General features: G+C 37.6%; 1 long non-coding RNA gene across 5 annotated transcripts in view; it reads left to right on the top strand.

Annotated features, from left to right (window-relative positions):
* LOC107498156 overlaps positions 1 to 22,890 on the top strand; it is a 207,878-nt gene that overhangs the window by 78,843 nt on the left and 106,145 nt on the right. For all 5 annotated transcript variants that reach the window (XR_001593960.2, XR_001593959.2, XR_001593956.2 and 2 more), the window contains 3 exons: positions 12,410 to 12,531; positions 14,551 to 14,606; positions 21,680 to 21,726. This is a non-coding gene — a long non-coding RNA (uncharacterized LOC107498156). The remainder of the gene's footprint in view (positions 1 to 12,409; positions 12,532 to 14,550; positions 14,607 to 21,679; positions 21,727 to 22,890) is intronic.

The following is a 22,890-nucleotide window of genomic DNA, read 5'->3' as shown; positions in this document are numbered from 1 at the left end:
GAACCATTCGCCATTGATATTTTTTCTCTTTATGTGAGTTCCTGTTCTAAGTCTTTTTTTGTTATTCTAAAAATTCTTTTTGGCCCTTCAAGGTATTGAGAAGACCTGGTATGAAAATGGGGTGGAGGAAAATGGGGGTCTCCTTCTGTCTAGCTTCTTTTCATAGTTTAACTTCTTTCTTTAGTTACCTTATTTTTTCTCATTGGAACTTCAGAAATAATTACCTCTGTTTCTTCTTGGGGAAACCAGAAGAGACAAGTGTCCTACAGCTGTGATTTTGATGCTGAACCACTACCATTTCATAAGAGGCTCAAAGCCATATTTCCTCCTCGGCCTTCACCCCCACTTTCTTTCAACCTCAGACTCATCCCTACAGCTGTTGCTTTTGTGCTCTGGCCATCATCTGAGTGCCATCGCCAGTGTGCCGGCCTCCTTCTCTTCCCTTGCATTTCCGTACAGTGCTTCAGTCACCTCGTTGGCTCCGTCCTGGTCCACCCTCATGTCCCTCGTCCTCATGCTCCAAGTAGAGACAAGTAACAGAAGTAAAGGCTGCATACATATAATAGACTTTATTTCTTTTAGGCCACCCATTCCCCTTCAATTAGATCAAATGCTGCGTACATTCCTATACCTGAATAAATAATACATAATTTTGCTAAAGATGCTGGAGCAAAGCCCAGATGAAATTTTACTAAATGAAGGTCACAAATATGATTTGGCTGGGTCACTATGGAACATTCCCAGGAAAGTCACAGTCGTGAAAAAGTACTCTGCTTTTCTCCAAGGGTATAAAGAACTGGCTTGTGACAACCTCTAAGGGGGGAAAATGTATATATCTTCATGGTCAGTTCATGCCAATTTCCTTCTAACCATCTAAACTCTTTTCCAGGACCTATGAACCCTACCTGAGCTTCCCACCTTTCTGAGCTCATCTCCAGGTGCTTTCTTCTTTTCAAGTCCCAGACACAAAAGCTGTCTGCACTTTGCTCTTCCATCTGCCTAGGATACTCTTCTCACGAGCTTTGCTGCCTTCTTGTCATCCAGTTTGTAGTTTGGTAAATTGTTTTCACATTTTACTCCACTTTTGCCCACAGTTATACCTATGTGAATTTGTATTTTAATTTAATTTAATTTTTTTAAATTTTTTTACTTATTTTTGCCTTCCCCTGATAAAATAAGCTCTGTTAAGGCAGGAAGCTAATTGTCTTATTTACTGCTAAGTTCCCAACACCTAAAACAATGCCTGGTATGTGAGAGACACTCAGTAAATAGTGGTGGAATGAAAAATGAATTGGTAAACATGGAATGACTCAACCCTAAGCCTTTTTCAAAGTGATCTTTCTATAGAAATATTCCTTTGAAAAATCTGTGACCTTTGTCACAAAAAATTTGACATTATAAATTGAACCTGCCTATCAAGAATTAGGTCTTGTGGCAAATTTGGCAAAAACTTATTTGATTCTGCTTATGCAAGACACCATCTAAAGCTGATTGAGAGATTGTGCTCATTATAAGGGACTTCAAGCTTTGCTGAGGATGGTGCTACTTTGGGGGGGTATTTTATATAAAACAAGACAAAATAAAGTAAAAAACTAAATAGAGATCCAGTATTTACCTTCTTTTTCTCTATTCACATTCAAGTTCACCATTTGAAGTTCTTACGTACTTAGTATTTTTTAAGTCTCTCCACCAATCTTAGGACCTAGTGCCATATCTGATAACAGGTCTCCCCGTCTCTACTCCAAACTGTCTCTCATCTGTTCTCCACACTGTTGCTCAAATGTTATTTCTAAGCTCACAATCTCACTCCCCTGTTTAAAACCTTCAGTGACTCCCCACACTCCAAAGCACAACCTTCAAGATCCTGTCTGAACTGGTCTGAGCCAGTCTTTTAGCTTGGCCTCCACCACTCCCCATCCTCATGCTACCAAGCTGCCACAAAGTTACTTTTTTATTTCTCTAAACGGCCCATGATCTCATTGTCATATGGCTTTCCCATAGATAACGCTCTCTGCCTGGAGCTCCCACTGATGTCAGCTCAAATTTTAATGTCCTGGTCTCTGTGAAATGTTCCCTGACCCCGAAGTCTCTTTAGACACTCAATCCCCCTTTAGAGCACTCATGATTCTGTTTGCTCTTTGCTTGTCTGCATCTCTCATTAGATTGAAACCTCCTTGAGTATAGGGCAAGGACAGTGTCTTGTTGAAAAGAAAAAAAGAAAAAGAAAAAATTATAAATGAATGATCTAATAAGGAAATACAGCTAATATGCTATAAGATTTCCAAGGTGGAGATCATTGAAGGCTTCATGAAAAAAATACATTTACTCTGGGCTTTGAAGGACGATCAGAAAGCTTTCTACAACCAGGGCGGAAGTATCAAATATTTGAGGCTGAGGGCAATAACACAGGATCTGGCATGGCTGGAAGGGTGTAGAAAACAGTGAGGCCAAGAAAGTACCTTAAAGCAGGATCACTGAGAGCTTTGAATGCTATACCATGGAGTTAAAAGCTATTCTGAAGGATATACAGAGTTGTGATTGTTTCTGTATAAGGGTGTGATATCAACTGATTTATGGATCAGAAAGAATCATCTGGCAACAAGGTGGAAGATGGATTGCAGAGGCGAGAAACTGGAGGTAGATGAGCCATTGGAGATCACTTTAGTAATCCATGTGAGGGATGATGAGGCCTTGGGCTGAGGCAGTGGTGGGCTGTGGGCGGGTGAGGCGGGGAGAAGACTTGGGAAACACTGGAAGGAAAACAGACAGTGTTTACTGTGAGAGAAGAGAAGGGAGGGTTGATCAGCTGAGAGGATGGTAAGGGAGACGTGCAGTGGAGCTGCCAAGCTATGTCTCCCAAACAATAGTCCACTGTACTGGATGCTCCTCAGTGCATTGTTAGGAGGAGGATGTTTCATGCTGTGCATTGCAGTTTTAAAGAACATTCAAAATGTAGCAGATTCCATCAAGGGCAAGGAAGGGACCTAGAAATCTTGACTAATGAGAGTAGATTGGAGAAAGCAGTTATCTGTTTGGCACACGTACACACACACACACACACACACACACACACACACACACACACACACATACACACACAAGCAACAGGAGATGTGAGGGCTGCCTTCCTACATTTGAAGACTGGCCCAAGGAAGAGAGATTATGCATGTCCAGAGGGCAAAACTCAGGCCAAGAGTGAGCTGGAACTTAAAGTGAAAGCACATCTGGCTCCACACAGGAGGGAACTTTCTCACATGTAGAGCCGTAAGCTACCTTGCCATCTAAACAGCTTACTTGGACAAATGGCCAGAGAGTAAAACAGCCCGTTGAGACATATAAGAGTTGGGTTTTAGGGAGTTAGATAGGAGATTAGACTTGAGGTCCTGCAACCTCAGAGGCTTTGTGTTTCCCTCCATCGATGTCCTGATTTATACTATCTTTTTATCACATAGTTTGAGAACAGATACTGTGACTAGGACATCCTGATGGGTAAAAGGAAGATGTGGTATGAGGACCACTCCACTTCTCTGGGCAGGAGGAGCTTGGGTTATTCTTGCAGACCTCTGCTCTTTTGCTCACTTCCTTCCTTCTCCATAACCTGTGGAATTGTACTCTGAGCTAATGTGCCAAGAAGGGGCTCTGGTCGCTCTGGTCCCTGCATACCAGCCATATGGCAGTCAGGAAGTGTCCGCACTTATTTAAACCTGGATTCATCCATTTTGTAACGTTTTCAGATATAGAACAGGATAGATCCTGTGTCAGGGTCTCTGTCTACAGGGAATGCCTGTTCCCCTATACTGGCTTCATTTTTTCCATTTCCACTTTATCTTTCCCCACTCAATTAACTAACTAACTAAGTAGTTAACTTTCTCTCTCTCTCTGTCTCATCATAGAACTTTGTCAGCCACAGATAAATTAGAAATCTTTTTTTTTTTTTTCCAGGAATCTGGAGATGAGAGACCATGACAAATTCTTAATAAAAATATCAATGATAATAAATATCCCACAATTTATGTAATTATAGCTAATATTACTGTATGCTTATGAGGGCCAAGCCTCAAAACAGCCCTGTGACATCAAGAAACTGGAACTTATCCAAAGTGACACCACCAGTAAGAGGCAGAGTTGAGGTTCTAGGTCTGACTTCAGAGCTTGGACCTCTAATCACTAAAGCAGACAACCTCTTTTTTTTCTGGATAAGCCTCTGGATGACTCTAACTCATAAGCAGATGATCTTCAGACTTCCACTGTCTCTTCAGACTGAAAACTCCTTGGGAACAAGGACTTATCTCTCTCTTTGAAGCTAAGAGCTTCAATAACTGCATTGTCCAATACATAGTAGGAACAAAATTAATAAATTTTGCTATTTGCATGTTGAAACGATGCTGTTTTGGATACATTGGGTTAAAAGATACTAAATTTATCTAATTCTTTTTACTGTTTAAAAGTGGCTATTGGAAAACTTAAAATTACATTATGTGGCTCTTAATAGTTTCTGTTGGACAGCACTGCTTTAGCAAATGGAGCCCATGACTTTTCTGTGAGACCAACTCAAGTGTTCTGTGAAGGAAGGAGCTTACAAAGGGAGGAGAGCAGAGAGAAACTGGAAACTAAATCCCTGGAAATCATGTGAACGATGCTGGTACTTCACCATGACTTCGTGTTCTTGATGTCTTTGTCCCTAGATGCTTACAGTTTTTGTTTGTCTTCGTTTGAGAAAATGGCCCCATGCTAGCAGGACAGGTCCCTCTGGCCTGCCTTCCTTACCACAAAGCTTGCCCTGAGGTTGAGGACACGGTTTCCCTTCCACCCGCTCCTCCTTCTTTCCAGCTGGTTCCCATTTTGTACTACCCAGGTCTGCAGAGCTGTCTGGGGCATTGTTATATAAAAGGCACAAAAGCATCCCTGGAAATGTAATGAGATGGGGAAATTGACCAGAATTCCCTTCTGGGTGAGAATTATTTTGGTTGAATTGTTGAAATAATTTGATATAGTGCTCCGAGTGGAGGAGAGATACAAGGAACCTAAGGGCCTTAAGTGGGTCCTTAAGTACTGAACTGCCTTCTAAAGAGCATAGATTTGGTTAATTGCAGGACGTTTGTTCTACTGAGGTAGGCCTGCAGGTTTGAGGCAAGAGGGCAACTGCTGGGGCAGCAGAGAGGTGGAAAGTTGCCACAGCGATTCTTTTCCCCCCCTTAATTAATCCCACAGGTGTTCTTTTGTCAATATTTTAATGAATATCTATTCGCCGAGACAGTAAATTATTAGTCTCTGGAGCACCCACATGTCTTAGTCTGGCCCTGGCATACTCTGATGAAAAGCATTTTCTTTAGAGCTGTTTTTACAGTCTCACCTGGTTTAGTTAGGATTTTGCATCTCTGCTGGTGGTCAAAGAAATGACGGAGCCGTGTGTGTGCACGATGCGTCCCAGTGCTTTCAGAGGCCATCTCCAGGAAAGCAGGGCAGGGTCCATGTCTTCAAACTAGACTATTGATTTCCGGATTTAGTAAATAGACCTGTTGCATTAATGTGACATGCAAGCAAATGCATCCTTAAATGAGGCTGTGAGGTCACAGTATCAATGCAAGAGGGAGGGGGAAAGCCAAGGAAATATTTGCTCAAACTATAATCCATCCAGTCAATATGGAAGGACGGGGGGAAACCTTTTATCTGTTTGCTCCCTCGTTTCCACCCCAAGAGCCATAAGCAGGTCCTATTTTCCACAATCCAGGAGCCACACCATCTTTAACTCCTTTCCAATAGCCCCTCCCTACCTGCAGCAAGCACTTAAGCTGACATTCTGCATCCAGTGGATACTGGCTAGATAAAGATAAGGGACTGAAAAAAGACTTCTTGGCAGGGCCTTGGCAGTGAGAGTGTCTTCACAATCAATTCTAGTCAGCCTGGACCCCTAGAACTGATTAAGGGGTGCTCTCTATCCAGAAGCTGAGTATTACTTGAACAGACCTATGGCCATTTGCCATTTTCAGAGCCTAAAGCTGCAGTACCTGATCCTGCACATGATCCAGACAGCAGCAGGCTGGCCGAGCAGTGGGGCCTGGCTCTTTGGGATGTACCTGGAGAGTGTGTGAGACACAGCAGCTCTGTGCTTATGGGCCACTTGATTCCCAAAGCAGATGTGGGCTGATGAGTTTGCCGAGCTGCAGGGAGTTGTTCTGGACTTTCTTAAGAGATCTGAAAGACAGTCACACTTCTCCTGAGGGTACCTGGGCACCAGCCCAATAGTCTGACAGTGACTTGTCATCTCCGCACCCTTTGTGTAGTCTGCTCTGCAGAGTTGCCATTCTTATAATCTCCCAGTGGGAAGTGAGAAAAGTGCCAAGAGAGACAATCGACCTGTTGCATTAATGTGACATGCAAACAAATGCAGCCTCAAATGAGGCTGCGAGGCTCTCCTTCCAAAAATAGAATCACAGATTAGTTTATTCTTCTGAGCATGGTAGCAGCAATTGCTAATATTAGCAAATGCTCATGTGTGCCAAATACCATTCTAAGTACTTTGTATAAATTATTTAATCTTCATATCAATTCTCAGAATTAGGTACTACCACCGTCCCCATTTTATAGTTGTGGAAACCAAGACACAGAGTTTAAGTCATTTGGCAGAGATTATACATTTGATAAAGAGAAGAATCTGAATTCAACCAGAGCCTGGGCTTTTAATCACTATACTATTTTCTTTCAGTATGTATTTAATTACTGATACATTTTTGTTTGTTTGCTCATATTACAGTAGGGGAAAATATTCAGCAGTCATAAGTAAATTTATTTTAGAGACCAAAGAAAGGTTCAGCCCGAGGCACAAGCATCTATATCTCTGCACAGAACTTACTAACGCTCCACAGACATTTTCTCTGAAAGGTTGACTGATGTGACGTGTCTATGCCTGTCTTGGTGGTGTGCATGTGGTGGTAAATTGAGCGGACTGCATTTTATAGTCTGTGTACTTGTGGCCTCTGACACAGGGTCTGTGTAACTTCATCTAAATGCAAATTTCAAAGTTTGAATTTTGAGAAAAGAAAGGAGCCTTAAAACATACTGAACTCAAAATCCCATGAGAGTCCTGTGCAGACTGTGAGACTCAACAAGGCTGGCCTGACAAAGCCAGTGGAGGGAGAGAAGGAAAGAGGCAAAGAAGTGGACAGAAGTAACACAGGGTTGCCAAACCAGGAAGCAGCAGTTCCTTATCAGGTAATCTAAATATCCTTTCTAAAAGAGAGAAAAAACAAATTCAGAGGACTACTTTTTGGTGGAAAGATTGTTAGGAAAGTTTGCTTATTCTAAGCATGTCATGGAAATAATGTGGTTTACCATTTGTGAGAGTGAGCAGTCAGACCTAATACTTTATTTAGATATAGCATTAAATATGGAGAAAGAGAGAGAGAGAGAGAGAGAGAGAGAGAGAGAGAGAGAGAGAGAGAGAGAGTGTGTGTGTGTGTGTGTAATGTAAACAATGTCAGTAAGGTTGGGATTAGGCCAAAGGGGCTGATTGAGCAGATTCACATTCTTTCCCTCCTACCTCTTTTATCCCCTCAAGTCCTTAGAATGAACAGAAAAGAATTTTAAATATATGTAAAAAAAAGAGATAGCATCAATGGGTCAAAATTTATGAGGAATCTTTGAAAATTTGAGTTTAGATGAGATTAGGTTGAAGGAGGAATCCACAGCCCAAAATAGGTACAGGATGGGGTGATGAGGAGGGGAAGCTGGCTCCAGGGGAGCACTGGACTGAGAGGCAGTGGGTAGAGACAGGAGGGACCTGGTCTGGAGTTGTTGTGAAAGCATCCTGGAGATGAGCGGCTTCCTCCACCTTCCAGGTAATAGCTGCAATGTGAGAGGCAGGGCAACACCCCCGGTGGTGAGTGAAGCCCACAAGGAATGAGGAGCCCCTGTGCCCAGGACTCCAGTTGAGTCATTGGAGTCAAGAGAACACCGAACATCATGAAAGAAATTACATTTTCATTACGTTTTACGAAAAAGATATCCCAAGGTACATAATTAATAGAGTCACCAAGAGGAGACTTTGGAATGTGTAGAATTAGCATTTTCAGAGAGCTGCGAGACAATAGTATTTTGTACTATTCCAACCTATTGTTCAAGTATGAAGGTTAAATAGGACATTTTAAACAACAAAACACTTAAAAATATATCACTTATGAACATTACATGGAATAATTTAATAGAGAATATACCTCAGAAAGATATGGAAGCAATACTGATAAAAATATAAGTATAATTCGTAACTGAGTATTAATTATTTAATTGGCTTACTACATAAAATTAAGAACTAAGATTGTACATAATTTTAATATTGTGGGAGCTCAGAGGCCTGGGGAGAAGATAGGAGGTTATAAGTATTGATTAAAGCTAGGCTTCAATAGATAAACATAAGTTTTATATAAATGTCACATAACTTTAAATGTCTCTTAAAAATTTGACTAAAACTCAAATAGCAAAAAAAAAGATATAACTTCTACCAATTAAAGGAAAAACATGGAATAAAAATAATATGTAAAACAAATATAATCAATTCAATTTATTAAAGAATTAATAATAAAGAACTGTAAACATAATCCACAGGGAAAAAAAAGATGATTAGCACAAATTAAAAGTATAAGAAATAAATGTAAATGGTTTACATAACGCTATTAAAAAACAGAACTACAACTTTGAAAAGTTAATCTCCAGCTATACATTTTTATGTGAGAAATGAAATGAAATTACCCAAGAAACATGAAAATACATGGATGAGAAAAGATATTCTAAGCAAATACTAATAACAACAATTTTGATAAGAAAGGCTACTGTAACAATATTAGACAAAATAGAATTCAATACTAAAACTATTTAAAAGGAAAGAGTAATATATATCATGTTGATAAAAGGTTCAAATCAACAAGAAGTTTACCTGTCAGGAGCTTTTATGAGCACCAATGTCAAATTACCTAAGGCAGAAATCACTAAAAATATGAGAAAATTCAAATTAACATTCTTTTAGAAACCGACAGAAAAAGTAAGCAAAATTTAAAATAAAATTCTAGAGAATTCGAATAACAGTTATCAAACTTGTGCTTAAACTACAGGATCATGAGTTGGTTACCTGGGGCTATATATAGGATTAAAGACACTTCGTTTCATGACTTGTACCATCATAGAGTCCCTTCCTTCCTCCTCACTCCTCCTTCCTTCATCTATCTATCCACTATTACCTATTCCTATTTTAATTTATGGCAAATGATTCAAGCAATACAGAGGAAAGTAGAAGATAAAGTCTCTTTCTTGGCCCTATTCCTCAGTCTCCCAGTTCACCAATCCAGTCAGGTACAACTACTCTTTTCAATTTAGGTATCACTCAGGGTAATCTATACAAATACAAGTTTACACCAGTATGTATGTATCTATGTATTTAGGTATATATTTCTGCTTTTTAAAAATCATGCATATGGGCATGTACATTTGTTCATGTTAAATATTTTTCTATAACATTTTAAAGTTCTAAATAAGTTTCTATTGTCTGAATGTATAATTTTTTGTAACTAATGAATAATGTGTCATAACCATTCTTATGCATATTTTGGTGATCAGTTTCTAAAAGTGGAATCAAATGGTGATCAAAGGAAAGAAACATTTTTAAGATGTTCAAATATGTGTTGCCAGTTTTTTTCTAGAAATTAAAAAAAATATAATTCAATATAGGTTACCTAGTTATTAGTGTAAGTTTCTATTTTACAAGTGAGTAAAATCTTAGTTAAGAAATTTGTCAGTGATGAACCTGAGGGTTGAGGGGTACTAGGCTGCTATCACATTGAAGACCCAGGCCCGATTTATGTATTAAAATCCATCAAGCCAAATTTGCTATAGCCAAGACCAGACTTTATTCATGTGCACGCTTCACCCTAAGCTTGAGGGTAGAAAGTGTGAGGGAGATGAATGAAAAACTCAGTAAACTTTGGCTTCCTCTGAAGTTTAGCCTTAGATGTACTCTATAACTTTCTAATAGTATGAAGAGAAAAATATTTATTAGAGGGAGAAACAACATGGCAAAGTTTCATTTTAGAGGATTTCATAATTTTAAATGAGTAAAGCAAGAAGACAGCTACACTTGTTTCATAGCATAAAACACCATACTTTGATTGAACATGGGACTACGTCAGTGGTTCCAAAAGAACAATTGTCCTTTAAAATGCCCTTAATATATTACCAACAAACAGATTTCCTGGAAAAATGAATTTTGAACTTAAAAATACTACTCATTATTTCAATATCCTGAAGATTCATAGTTCACATTAATGACTCCAAGAAATACAATAAAAAAAAAAAAAAACACCAAAACTTCATTTCCTCAGCGTTTTTGAAGTTTATTTAATCAATAACCTATACTTCTTTTAAAAACATGTGACACCTATTAAATGCCCTCAGAATTAGTGTTCTGGAGAACATATTTTTAATGCTGGTCTGTAATATGGTGGGTTCATTTAGATAATAACAAATTTTTTTTTGGTACAATTTTTAAGTAGCTATCTTAAAACTATTGAATGGCAGGCTGGTATTTTGGGATCTGTCATTCAGATGAATCATATTAATGAATCATGATGAATAAGATGGCTTTAACTTTTCATGTCTCTGCTGACTATATCTTAATAATATGATATAATTAGCTAGTCCCTTTAATTATAAGAGATGTTAATGAAGTTTCATGATTTTCTTCAGACACCTGTGGACAGGTATAGGATACCTGTAGATTTGCCATTTCTGCATCTACTCTGATCAAAGTCTTTTAATATCCACGTATTCTTGAAAAGATAAGTTGGAGCAGGTGGGTGGATTGCTAAGGAAGATGAAGCCATTGTAGAATATAAACCACCTCCCATAGATTATATATTAGTCTGACATCAGTTGTAGTACCTGATCAATAATGGCTAACAGAGATCCCTTAATTCTGCCTGCCAGTATGTAATAGGAAATACCTTAATTATATGCCACTATTTAAAAAATTATAAATAGCATAGATCGATATTCTTTTCACTTCTCTTACTACTTAGGTGTGGATGAAAAAGAGACCACTTAGTAAACCTGACAAGCTCAGGGGAGGCCTGCGTAGTGGGCCTTACAAACTCAGAGACCAAAGTAACCACACAGGCTGGTCTAAATGTAAAAATTCCTAACTAAGAGCAGGTCATGATGGGTAGTCACTTCCTAGGCCTATAGCTTCCTTGTCAAAGGTCAGTCTTTACCTTTGAAATTGTTATTGTCTTTATGCATCTAGGATAATATACCTTAGAGAGGTCAGAGTAATTTTTTTCCCCAGACCCCTCGAAGGCGCAACTCCAGGAACTAGAGCAGGAGACCACAGAACCCCTCCTTGTTATTTCCTTGCCCACGTACAATCTCTGTGAGCTGTAAATGTTAACTCTCCTGTGCTCACCAGTATAAAAGAGATGTGTCTCCCCATTTTACCTTTTATCAGAAGTTCCCCACTTTGCTTTCTCCCATCTCCCTAATCTACCACCAGTGACTTTCGTGTTACCTTCCTTATGCCTTCTCCTTTGATTCTAATGTATAAAATAAACTGTAAAACCGCCATTCTCTGGAGCATTTTCTCAGTCTGTTGAGATTTTGCCTCCTGGCACTTGTCATCAGTTTGACTCAAATAAACTCTTGCAAGACTCTTTCTAAGGCTGGGTGTTCTTTCATCGACATATGTCTTACTTCAGTTCTTTACTAGGCTATAAATTACTTTTGTTATAAAAATTTTAAGTTAAGCCTATATTTTATTTTATATTTTTATTGCTTGCCTTTGATTGCAAATTGACAGATATTCATTATAAAGAATTCAAACAATAAAAAACATCTAAAGTAAAAAAATAAAAGCTCACCTTTCCCCTAACCCTATTATTCAAGGAATAATCAATGTTAACAGTTTGATGTGTATACTTTTAGTTCTAGATAAACAAACATTTATGTTTTTATATATTTATCCATATGTACTTTTTATTTTCACAAAACCTTTTATTACTAATTGTATCTTCCTAGAACTTGTTTTCCCCCTTAATGATATTTTTAGCGCTATTTTATTTCAGTCTATATAGATCTACATCATCGACTTTATGGCTGCTTAGTAGTCCTATATCTGTATATATCAAAGTTTATTTTACCAATCCCCAATATATAGATAATTATATTATTATACTTTTTTTTCTTTATAAACAATGCACAGTGAACAATAACAAAGCAGTTACATCTTAATTCAAAGTCAACATGCAAGGCAACAATTCCTAGAAATTAAATTAACTTGTAAATTTATTAAAATAGAGTACTTGGTTTACCATGTATGATATTGTGATTTATAATAAATATATATTTGTTCTTTATTCTGTTTCTGGCACAGAGCTCCTGTAACCCTTGGAATTTTCTGAGTGAGGAGAATAATGAAGATACCTTTTGGTATGTGAATGAGGTGTCTTTTGGAAGCACATAAAGATGGGGCTGGTTTCCAGGAGAACCAACCATGTGAGTAGAGGGTTAGAACTTTCAGTCCCATCTCCTAAACTCTGGAGATGGGAGAGGGGCTGGAGATTGAGATGAGTCACCAATAGGCGATGATGTAACAATCATGCCTATGTAATGAAGCCTCCATAAAAAACCAGCAAAGGAGAGGGTTCAGAGAGTTTCCAAGTTGGTAAACACATGAAGCTCTGGGGAGACTGATGTGCTTATAGACAAGGCATGGAAGCTCCACACCCTTTCCCCATTTATTGCCCTATAATTACTTCCATTTGGCTGTTTCTGAATTATATCCCTATATAATTAATGGGTAATCTAGTAAGTAAAGTGTTTTTCTGAGTTCTGTGAGCCACACTAGCAAATTAATCAAACTTGAGGAGGGGGTCATGGAAACCTCCAATCTATAACTAACTGTCAGTCAGAAGCACAGGTAAGAACCTGGACTTACGACTCATGTCTGAAGTTTGGGGTGGGGAGGGGTAAGCAGTCTTGTAGGACTGAACCCTTAACCTGTGAAATCTGATGCTATCTCCAATTAGATAGTATCAGAATTAAGTTGAATTCTCAGATACACTGCTTGTGTCCAAGAATTGCTTGTTCAAGGTATGAGAAAAGCATTCCGAACAGTGGAATTGGGTACAAAATAGCTTTATACTATGTGTAGAGTAAACCTGCACAGTCGTAGATATGTATAAATATATAATGTATACAGAAATGTGTAGAACATAATACATTCATATGCAATATATAATTTATAGTATTTTTTAATTATATAGAAAGGAGAATGTGAGGTTGAATTTCTCCAGGTGTGGAGATTTTATTGTACATGTGTCTGTGTGTATACGAACTCAAACTCTTCTACATAATTTTCCAGCCAGAATGATTTTCATTTAGATACAAATTTAATTACGTCACATCCCTGCCTAAAACTCTTCATTAGCTTTCAGATGAACTTAGACAATATCCCAGATCTCTAACATGGTCCACATGGCTCTGCCCTCTTCACCCCTGCCAACCTCTTCAGTCTCATCTGTGACACTCCTCCGTCACTCACTAGTCTTGGGCCACCTTGGTTTTCTTCAATTTATTGAATGTGCCTCTGTGTTTGTTCTTCCTAAGGTTTTCCTTCACATCGATCCTTGGATAATTCTTCATGATTGCCAGTTGCTAATGAACATTAGTACTGTGGAGGAAGATCAAACTTTTCTCTACTAAGGTTCTTCTGACTGCTCTAATAAATAGACAGGAGAAAGATTAGCAAAAGAAAATAACCAAATTTAATACATACATATGTATGAGAACCCTGCATACATGAAAGAGTCAGACCTCACATGCAGGAGAGGTTCAGAGATAGAAAAGGTACAGTATATAAGACATCTTGAGCTAGGGATGAAGTAAAGTGCCTTGGGGGCTTTAAAATATTGCAGGATGATAAGAACAGAACTTTAGTAAATAGAAGTTTGCCCTGCCCTATAGCTAGGTCAAAAGAAGTTATCTAATTATCCCTTATGGGCAAGGTCTCTAAATCAAATTCTTCTAGGTAGTTAAGTGGGGAGGGGAGAAGTTTCTCTTGAGCCTGCAGCTAAAATTACCTGTAGCTTGAAACTATCTGCATACACAGAGACACATCTTGTAGTGACTTGTTCTGGTTCCCCATAGTACATCCTTTATTAGTTCTCATATTAACCATAATTTTTCTATTAGGATATCTCATATTAACCATAGTTTTTCTATTAGAAACCTCTATTAGAATATCATAATTTTAAGAATATGTATATTTATTGATTTAGTCAACAACCCATATAATTTTTTCTATTAGAATGTAAGCTTCATGAACTTTTCACCATTAAATCCTCAGCCCCTAGCAAATACATAATTGGTGCTCAGTTAATAGTGATAATAATAATAATAAAACGAACTCTTGCAAAGCACTTCACAACACTGCTCTGTGTGCTATATACCTATGAATACATTCAATCCTCACTGCAGTCCTAAATTGGTATTACTATTATCCGCATTTTACAGATAACAAAACTGAAGCATGGAAATGGTTAAATCACCTGCCCGAAGTCAAAAAGCTGGTAAGTGGCAGAACTGGGACTTGAATATAAGTCGTCTGGCTCCAGCATCTGTGCTCTTAACCCCTAGAGTAGTGTCTTAGTATTTTCAGTATGGAGCTTAAATTTAATACACGTTAATAAAAAAGTCATAGAACAAAAACGTAGCAACTGCCAATGGGTTACTTAGTGTAAGACATGTTTGCTCTATTTGGGCTTATTTTTGAGATATTTTGTCACTGATTATTAACTTCATCGTGTTTAATAAATGGAAAACAATAAAAATGGGAAAAAGTTTGAATTTAAAAAATGAAAAGACCTAAGAAAATGATTATTATTCATGGAATCACTTTGGACTGCCAAATTTCCCTCCAAAAAGGTTATATTGACTTTTTTATTCCTCATAGTGTATGAAAGTGCCCCTTTTCTACACCCTCCCAATCCAGTAAGCAATATGTGTAGTTTTGTCTTTTGCATTTTGCAAAATGCTTTTTCATGTTTTGCATTTTTTGTCATCCTGATGTGTGTTTCGAATAAAGATGATAGTCTTTGGTTAAATAAAAATCAAGCACATGTGTTCGTTGTAGCCGCCAGCCCCCGAAAGACACACGGACCACCAGAAATCAGTGAGTTATAGGAAACATACTCTTTATTCAGCCAGCTGGGTCTGCCAGGGGTATGCAGACTCCAAATTAAGCAGCCCCGAAATGTAGAGTTATAGGGTTTTAAAGCCCTAAACCCCATTCTTCATTCTGTCTGAACACAAAAGTCTATTTTTCTTCTATTTACTACCTGTCAACTCACAAGTCGGTTGTACAGAAGCAGAAAGCTTATTGTTAGAATGTTACGTTCCTATGGGTGACAGCCTATGTTCCCATGGGCGATAGCCAAGCAGTAATTTTCCAGCCAGCACATGTGTACTGGTAAGTGCTCTTTTGCGAAGAGCTTATTATTTAACAAGCTTTGCATAAATCATTTCATTTAGGCTTCACAGTGTTTAGTGTGTATGTGTGGGTGGGTGGCACACTGAGCAATTCTAGGGTTCTATTTACTCAGTACTTACTGTGTTCTTAGTTATGTGTTAGTTAAAGTGTTTGACAATAAAGAAGCGTACCACTTGGTTTCTACCCTTAAGGAACATGTAATTCAGTTAAATATACTAGGCTACTTTTTACTTAAAGGTGAACAGTGTAAAACAACAAATGATTCAGTACTAAACTGTGTACTGCAGACCATAAATGACATATCTTCAACAATATGTTTTGAGTACCATTATATGCAGGACACTGAGAGGCCTTGAGGGGAACCAGGAAATGTATGTAATTAAGAAAGCAATAGGTGGATAGAGGGCAGTGATGGCTGCAGATGCAAAATCTGATTAGATCTTGAAGGAAGGTTATAATTTAAATAGATCGGGGTGTGGCTCTTCCAACAAAGGCCATAGCATGAGTGAAGGTAAAAGGTTGGGAACGAATGGGACCTATTTTAGAGACTGACATTTTCTTTCATTATGAAAAATGATCCCACAAAATCACCTTGCTCTATCAGAAAATTTAATACATAACTGGAAGTAATTAATGAAACATCATGTAATCTCCACATGGTAGAGCAATCAGGAATCATATAGCAATATTCACTAATAAGGTAATTTAAACTCATTTTCAAGAATGAGAAGAACTGAATGAACTCCGAAGGCCTTCTTGAGATGATTCTACTTGGCCTTGACAACATCCTGAGTGTTCTGCTACCCCAAGGCATATGGCACATATTTATAGGGCTCCCTATGAGGGCTTACGTAAATTAAGCCTACACATTTGTCCTTAAGAAAGTAAAATAAGCAATTTGCTCAGAAAATCAAAAGGAATTTTCCAAACCTTACCTCTGTGACTCTAACACGAATATAGAATCCCGAAAGACAAATTCTGTAATCAGAAAGAGCTGACAAGTTTTCTTCAACAAATTGATTGTTTCAGGACTTGAGTAAAACACACAGAGTGCACAGTTTAGAACTAGCAATCATCAATCTTGTGTATTTATTACAATGTGGCAGAAGAAATCTCTGAATATTCCCTTATGACCAGTTTGGGAGAGGAGGTGATCCTCCTTTTAAAAACTTGCTATTTAAATGGTGGGCAAATTTCTCAACCTCTTAAGTAGAATGAGAATAATAATGTAATCTACCCCATAGAGCTGTTGTATAAATTAGAGAGTATTTAATATATAGTGGTTTCCACAATTACCACATATACTAAACACCAACTGAAAGATACTTACTGTTATTATTTTTCTTTTCAGTCTGGATTAAGTAAATTTGAGAGAACAAAGTAAGCCCTCAGGGAAAAGAGAAGACGCTAACTTTCACTGGATGCCTATTTTGTGCTCAGTGTCTTTAGTGGTTTACAGCTAGGTCTCACTCTTTGACTGAAAAGTAGTGTTTCACCACACGCAAAGGCTGAGCCTATGTATTAGTTATAAAAGCCAAAGGATTTTTAATAAAATGTGATATCTTGTTAATGTTAAAATGTACACTGTAATTTCTGCAATCATTCCAACCCTAATTGGAAATAATAGACTTTGACATGGTGTTACAGGCTTAAGAGAGTAACAAAAAACTCCAGTTTTTTCAAATCTAGGCTGGTGACAAACTAAGATCAAGTTGTTATCATGACTTTTGCTTGGGTAAATATAAGCAAGAAATTTGGAAGTCTCTAAAATGATGTCTTCAGCAAGCCTTTAGGCTATTGTCCTTGAGGGATGGATTTGGGTTTTGCTTTTTTTAGAAATTACAGTTCTCTGATGATTTTCTGTGATTAGCACTAGTTGGACATTTAAAGTATTTCTTATCAGGATAAGAAATACTCCATTGGCTCTCCTACATTTTGTGTCTTTAAATGTGTCTCTGAATGACTATCCGAGAAAGCATTTAGCAGAAACACTCATTAATGGATTTATTGTTATCCTACATTTACTTCTAATGCAACAACAATCACATATATTTCCAAAGTGCTTTTTATTACCAAATACAGCAGAGCTCTTTACTAACTAAATGTAATTCTGAAATAATTTGCCCCATCTCAGCTGTGCAGCTCTCTGTAGTGCAGAAGAAGGGCAGCAGCAAGGAAGGAGGAATTCTGAGGGCTCCCGGAAGAGGCCAAGCTGGGAGGGCCGTGGAATTGTTTTCTGTTGAAAATGCTAGCTTCCTGGCCTTCAGGCTGAATGCAAATGAGTACTCCAGGATGAACTATTCTGCTCCAGGCCATAGTTCCTGCTTTACTCCCACCCTCTTTTGTTCCACATCCATGGAGATATACTTTTTTGCAATCAAGCCAGGAGACAGTTTTAGTTATAGAGAAGTGTTAAAATTAAGATGAAGGAAAGTCAGTGGAATTAGTTGCTTTGTAGTGGAAACATAAATATTGCTACATTGTTTTCCTTCTCCTCTCCTCATTTCTAAAACCATAAATTAATTTTGCCTGTTTTTAAATTTTGTAAAATAGAATCACATACTATGCACTACTATGTCAGCTCCTTTCGCTTAAAATTATATTTGAGATTCACCCAGGTTTTGGATAGAGTTGTAGTTAATTCGGTTACACTGGTAGATAGCATTATATCATATGAATATACCATAGTTTATTTACCTCTTATACTGTTGATAGATATTTAGTTTGTTTCTAGTTTTTGCTATTACAAATATACTTACTACAACCATTTCTTGTGCCTATCTTTTGACATACGCATAGCTATATTTCTCTTGGTCATATAACTTGGAATAGAATTGTTGGACTTAGAGGTGTGTGTGTGTGTGTGTGTGTGTGTGTGTGTGTTTTTACCAGTTGTAACTTTAATAGATAACTGCTAAGTAGTTTTCTATATTAATTATACCAATTTACACTTCACCAGTAGTGTGTGAAAGTTCCCATTGTTGTCCATGGTGACAAACACTCGTATTATGAGACTTTTTAATTCTAGTCATTTTGGCTGAGTAGTGTTTCTCATTATAGTCTTATTTACATTTCCCAATTACTAATGAGGTCGCATCTTTTCATATATTCATGGGCTATATGGATATTGAGAATGATACATTTTCACTTATCTTTTCGTTATTGGAGTCAATTTTCTTGCATGTATTGCTTAACCTCTCCATCATGCTTTTGTCCATGCACACATAGACACATGGAAAATTTACTAATTCTTACTTTTCTCCATCTTATAGGTGTAGAATTAGGAAGTGACTGTGTTACTGGACCCAACCGGGTCCCGTTACTCAGTAATTGCCAGCCAAAAGACAACTCCGAGATGATTTTATGAGATGGAACGAACTTTATTGCGAGCCAGCAAGCAAGGGCACACTCGGGTAGGGGTGAGGTGGGGGTAGGGGGTGGGGTCACTTCTCAAAGAGCCCCTGTCCTGAACAAAGGATCTGATTCATCTTTATCAACGTGAGCTTTGTCATTGCAGGTATAGGTAGGGACATTTCTGTACATGTGCAGTTAGAAAACGTGCTTATACATATATTACATGTTGAGAAATGGTGGAAAACCTCTGCCCCTGGGAGGAGATTTTAGTATTATAATGAGGGTACAAAGAGAATGGGTTATGAGGAGGTCAGTGTAGAGTCCTCCAGGCTGCTTCTGCCAGCCTCAGGTGGTTTGAGCTGGATCAGACCCCTGGTCCTGCAAATCATCCTGGACTTGTTCCTGAAAAAATGAACAGCTCTGGCAATCATCAGTGTCAGGGGTGGCATAGATATGGAAGAAAGTTTAACTAAGTCTCAGCCCTTCTGTTAAACTCTTAACAAATTACACAAACCTTATAACATCTAGGATGATCTAAGTGGGTTTAAGGGTTAATCAAAGCAAAGTTATGAATTCATTATAAAAGTCAGTCTACTCTAGAGTAATATATATATATATATATATATATATATATATATATATATATATATATGGTTATAGCTGTACCACAAGCCACATTCCCAAATTAGCCTTGCCTAATTAGTCCCTCCCTTTGTGATATGTGCTATAAAGAAAAATAAATTTGCTAGTTAGGAAGATAGAGGTAGGGAAGGGGGCTATTTTAAATGGGTTTGCTAGGAAAGGCCTCTTTGAGGAGGTATTATTTGAACAACAGGTATGAATATAGTTTGGGAATTACCAAGAGAAAATAGATTTGTATTCTCAGTGTGATAGGATGAGATTGGAGTAATATGATTAGGAAAGTAATGTGATCAGATTTATGTTTTTAAAAGATGACCCTGGTTGCTGGGTGTAGAACAGACCTTAGGAGACGAAAGTGAAAGGCCGCTACTTAGGAAGGAATGACAGGTGCGCAGTGCTGGCAGCTTGAAATGGATGGTAGTGCAGATGGTGCAAAGGGATTAGGGTCTAGCTATATCCTGAAGATAGGCCCTGAGTACTTACTGAAGAATGAGATACAGGATTTGAGGGAAAAGGAGGACCCCTAGGTTACTTTGATGTTTTCAGCCTGGGCGCATGGGCGACTGGGACTCTGACTTACTAACATGGGTAAAAACTGAAGGTAAAGGAGTTCTGGAGCGGCAGGGTGGATCAGAGTTTTCTTCTGAAAATGTCAGGTTGAGATACCTGTTAAACATCGAAGTGGAAATGTTGAGTAGGCAGTTGTACATATAATGGGAGGAAGAGGAAACATCAGAAAAGAAAACTAAAGTATAGTGGCCCATCAAATGGGAAGTGAAGTGAAGAAAACATTTCTAAAAGGAGGGGGAGTGAGCAGCTGTGTCAGATGCTGATTGACCAGTTGAGTAAAATGAGACTGAAAATTGAACTCAGTGTTTGGAGAGCTGGAGATCCTCCATGGCATCCGTGAGTGTGGTTTCAGTGGAACGGTGAGGATCAAATCTGTATTGGAATAAGTTGGTATAAAGAGAGGCAGAGAAATGAGGTAATAGCTGGAAGGGCTCACAAGGTCTGTGCACTTTTATTTTTTTAATAGGAAAAACAACAAAATGTTTGTGTGCTGATGGAAATGTTACAGTAGAGAAGATGATACATCCAGAAAAGATAATGAAACAACATTTGGAGTTTTAAAAGAAACAGAATTAAGAAAGTTTGCTACAATTGATACTAGCCAAAAGGAAATGATACATAAAATTTTTACTCTTTGCAAAGAAAATACACCCCCTCCCAACCCCCTTTCCCCGGGAGCATTATTTTACAAAGCACAAATAGCGGATCTTGTGTTTTCTTAACAGCAATGTTTGTACATGTATATATATAAGTAAAAAAACATTTAGACATTCATGATCAAGAGATTCTATACTCTGATCTAAACATTTACTCACATCGTCCATAGCTTATTTTCTCAATGGGTTACCCATTAAACCGAAAATTTTCTAAGTAACGGGATCACTGTAGAGTATATTCCATTAAACAAACCAGTGAAAGAAGGCAGTTTACAAAGCTGTTGTGTCACTGGCTATCTCAGTAGTTTAAACGACTGTGAAAATTTACTAATATTCTCTTCTAGTTGCTTCGTCAGAGACATACATGCTAGAAGGAATTTGTGTGCTATATGTGTATCCTCTTTTCCTTTCTCTTTACTTCTGCAATCTTTTACATTTGTACATGGAATAGTAGAAGATGTGTTTTCTGAGATTCTTAAATTCTTCCATCAGCATATTTCATACGTTTTTCTGGACTCTGTTGATAAGATAGGATAGGAACAATGTAAGCAGTGGAACTATTTCTTGTTCTATAAATAAAGACAATAAGTTTAATTTTGTACAAAAATGAGGAGGAAAAAGTATACAAAAAATGGTTTTTTCCAGCAGTGAGTACAGCATATATGATGAGATGTTCTTTTCGAATATCAAACAATGAACATCAGCTATACAGACACACTTGAATTTTTTTCTCTTAAGAAAATTGTTTACTGAACGTTTATATTTCTTGCAGTTTTCCATTATGACTCATCTTATTCCTTATGTGCTTGGTGTAATGAATGTAGTAGTTCTTAGGCTTTACATTTTTAAACACTCATTTGTATTGTGCATTACTTTCTAGGTTTCAAAGCCTTATAATCCTTTGTCTCATTTGAACTTTTTTGTGATATAGGCACAGCAACTGCCGCTTCAGAACCGGGAAACTGAGGCTTATGGAGGGTAAGTGACTCGTCCAGCAGCTAAACTGGGTCCAAAACTCCTGTGTTCTGACTTTCAACTTTTGGGCTTTTCATTATGCTACTCTGCCTCTCCTGGCGTAGTTGCTTCCGTTTTAAGCTCATTATGATTTCTGAAAATCAGACTTGATGTTTTCCTTTGTGACTGCTAGGCTCACTTTGGCAGGATGATAGTAAATTTTTATTTCTTTATAAATTTGAAAAATTAAAAAATGTACTTTCTGTAGTTTCACTATTAATATCCTACATAATAATGTGCTTAAAAACATGGTAATAGATGTTAACTAGACTGACTTTGGTGATCATTTCACAATATATACAAATTTTGAATCATGTTGTATACCTGCAACTAATATAATGTTGTCAGTTATATTGCCATTAAAAATATATCGCACATTAATATGAACCAGGCATTGATAAAGCATAAAAAAAGACAGGCTCTTGGCTTTCATGAAATTTACAGTCCAGTCGCAGAACTTTTTCAGTGCAAGGTGAGTTACACAATGCCATCTTTCTTGGGTCAGCTGGAGGGAGATTTTTGGTGAGCAGTCTTATTAGGGAAAGTTCTTTGTACTATACACTTGAGATTGAGTTGACTTGGTCAGTGCTTCAAAGGTGAAGCCCTTACATAAGTTTTCTAGAACATGGCACCATTGATCTTCTTTGTACTTGATTTGGGTTATTCAGTAATGAAAAGCCGTGGATGGATTCCTCCTGAAAAGATTTCCTTTAAAGAAATCATGTAAAAACCATTTCTATTTATGGATTTTGCTAAGTCAAGATATAATGCTTACAAAATACTATCTAACAGTATGTACTAATGTTGAGTGTCAGGCTTGTGGTGAATGCTTTGTAAGAATCATCCCATATGATTCTTGGAGAGAGGTATTGTCGTCGTCATCTCTATTTTAAAATTGAGGAACACAAGCCTTAGGGAGAGAGATTACATCATTTATCCAAGAAGCATCAGAACTAGAATTTGAACTTAGGAAGTCCAATTTTTTAGCTTTTGGTAATTCAGTGAAAGACACCTGAAACCTCACATTGTCAAATAGATGAAGGCTAGTGACACATGGGAGGTTTGGTTTTCTTAAGAAATTTGGAAACATTAAGAGAGCACAACTGCATCAATGCATGGCAGAGGGTC

This window comes from Rousettus aegyptiacus, unplaced genomic scaffold (assembly GCF_014176215.1).
Source record: "Rousettus aegyptiacus isolate mRouAeg1 unplaced genomic scaffold, mRouAeg1.p scaffold_m13_p_8, whole genome shotgun sequence".
Taxonomy (NCBI): domain Eukaryota; kingdom Metazoa; phylum Chordata; class Mammalia; order Chiroptera; family Pteropodidae; genus Rousettus; species Rousettus aegyptiacus.
Note: the sequence above shows the minus strand (reverse complement) of the source record. Positions and strands in the feature narration are given on the sequence as shown.